Source organism: Apteryx mantelli, unplaced genomic scaffold (genome assembly GCF_036417845.1).
Source record: "Apteryx mantelli isolate bAptMan1 unplaced genomic scaffold, bAptMan1.hap1 HAP1_SCAFFOLD_63, whole genome shotgun sequence".
In the NCBI taxonomy this organism is placed as follows: Eukaryota; Metazoa; Chordata; class Aves; order Apterygiformes; family Apterygidae; genus Apteryx; species Apteryx mantelli.
Window position 1 is genome coordinate 140001 of NW_027118792.1, and position 2500 is coordinate 142500.

Here is a 2500-nt window from a genome sequence, read left to right on the forward strand (position 1 = left end):
GGTGCCCACCGCCGGGAGCCGGCCCCCCCCTGTCACCCGACGGCGATCCGCCGCCGCCGGGGCAGGGGAGGGTCGGGCCCGGGGGAGGGTCCGGCGGGGAGCGGGCGGCAGTGCGCGGGAGGGTCGGCGGGGCTTGCTCCCCCGGCGCCCGCGGGAGGAAGCGGCGGGCGGAGACGCGAGCGAGATGGCACCCCGGGTCGGGACGGGTGCCGACGGGTCGCCACCCCTAAGCGGTGGGGGGCGGACCCGCGGCGGGCTGCGGCGGAGCAGCCCGTCTTGCAGAGACGGCGAGGACAGGCGTTCCGGGATGGCGCGCGGGGCGGGCGCCGGGCGGCGGCGGACCCCGAGCGGGGGCCGTCGCGCCAGGCCACGCGAGGCGACGGGTCGTGCCCGAGCGGGCGGCCCAAACCACGGCTCTCCTCCCGGGCGCAGCTGCCGCCGGGCGCCGGGTTACTGAGGGAAACCCCGGGCCCCGGGAGGAGGACGAGGTCGTGGCGGCGGGTGTCGGGCGCACCCCGCGGGCGGACGCTCCGCCGAGGGGCGCCGGAGCCGGCTGGCGGGTGCCGGGTTTCCCCTCCGCGTCCCGCCTCGCTGCTGCCGCCGAGGCTGCCGCCGTCGCCGCGAGGCGGCGGCGGCCCGGCGGCGGGCGGCGGCGGGGGAGGCACCCCCGCGGGGATTTCAGGTCGTTTCCCTCACCCCAGGGCCAGGTACCTAGCGTCCGCGCTCCTCCTGCCCCCCCTCGGTGACCCACCCGTGTGGTCCCGTGTGCCAGCTCGCTCCTCCCGGGCGCCGCGCCGTGAGCGCCGCACCGGCCGTGCCCTCCCACCCTTTCCGCTTTCCCTTTCTCTCCCCCCCCCCCACCGCTCCAGCCGCCCCGCGCCGTGCCGCGGGGACCGTGCTGCGAGCGGGCCGGGCGGGGGGGGGGGGGCGGGGTGGCGGGAGGAGCGGAGGGCCTCCGGCCACCGCGGCCGCCGGTAGCCGCCCCGGGTAGGGATGGCCATGGGCCCCGGGCTCCGGGCCCGAGGGTTCTCGGCGGGAGAGCCGGGCGGGGGTTTAAAGACTCGGGCGGCCCGATGCGACCCGGGGGGCAGCCGGGTGTGCTGCCGGAGGGCCGGGGGGCCGGCGCGCGCGGGCGCCGTGCCCCCCCATGCCAGCCGGCGCGCCCCGCGCTCGCCCTGCGGGCAGCCGGGACGGAGAGGGGTACCCTGCCCCCTCTCTCCGCGGTCTGGTCTCGGCGGAGGGACGCCGCGCGGTCGGCTGGCGCCGGCCTGCCTCGAACGCGTGACCCCGGCGCGAGCGCGTGCTCTCGCCGGGACGGTGAGCCCCCACCCACCGCGGGTGGTGCGGACGCCGCGCCTCGGCGCGATCCGCTCTCCTCCCTGGCCGGGGCTCTCGGTCTGCCGCCGTGGCCGCTGGCGGCGGCGCCCTACCCGCCGGCACTCCGCCATCCGGCGCGCCTGCCTCGCTCTGCCCAACCCGGCTTCGCCGGGCGGCGGGCGGGCGGCAGGCGGGCGGCGGGGGCGGCCCCCCCCGTTCTCCGCGTGGAGACGGGGAGAGCGGGCGCCGTCCCCGTCCGTCCCGCCTTGCCCGCCCGCCCGCCGCCGGGCGTCTGTCCGCGGAAGGGACGGGAGAGCGCGTGGTGTCGTCCGGGAGGCTGTGTGTGCGCGCGCGCGGGCGTGGGCGCCGCCTCGGGGCCACGGCGGAGCCGGAGGCCGGCGAGGCGAGCGAGGAGCTGGGGAGCGCGGGGCCGGTGGGCCGCGGGCGCGCGGGCAGCGGCCGGTGCCGCTGCCGGTGGCGGCCGGGCTCCGACGCTGGGGGTCCGCGGGGAGCCGCCCCCTCCCCCAGCGTCCCTGAGGCAGGCGGCGCGGCCGGCGCGCTGCTCCCCGCCGGGCCGGGCCGAGCCTGGGCGCCTGGGCCGGACTCGAAGCGAGCAAAGGGTTGTCCCAGGTCGGGAGCGAGGGCTCCCCGCCCTTCTCGTTCGGGTTTTCCTTTTCCCTTTTTCCCCCCCCCCACTCTGTGCTCGTACGGTCAGCGGGGCGAGCCCCTCTCTCTGGCTCTCGGCCGTCCCTCGCTCAGCAGCCGGCGTCGGCGTGAGGAGGGAGGCGGAGCGGAGGGGGGGCCCTCAGGGGCTGCCGAAGGCTGCCCGGTCCCCCCGCGCGCGCGGCGGGGACCGAAACCGAGACAACTCTTAGCGGTGGATCACTCGGCTCGTGCGTCGATGAAGAACGCAGCTAGCTGCGAGAATTAATGTGAATTGCAGGACACATTGATCATCGACACTTCGAACGCACTTGCGGCCCCGGGTTCCTCCCGGGGCTACGCCTGTCTGAGCGTCGCTTGGCGGTCAATCGTCACCCCCGCTGTCGCGTTGGCGCAGCGGTGCCGCCCCTCGGGGGGGGCGCGTGGGGGGGCGGGGGAGGCGCGGCGGCGCCGGCGGCGGCGGTGCGCGGCGGCCTCGGCGGCGGAGAGTCGGCGGCGGAGCCGGGACCCCGGTGCGTGC

The 2500-nt window shown here is 79.6% G+C and overlaps 1 non-coding gene across 1 annotated transcript; it reads left to right on the forward strand.

Annotated features, from left to right (window-relative positions):
* Positions 1–2183: 2183 nt before the first annotated feature.
* LOC136996663 (5.8S ribosomal RNA) lies at positions 2184–2336 on the forward strand. The gene has a single exon (XR_010887627.1). It is a non-coding gene; the product is annotated as a 5.8S ribosomal RNA (ribosomal RNA).
* Positions 2337–2500: the final 164 nt, after the last annotated feature.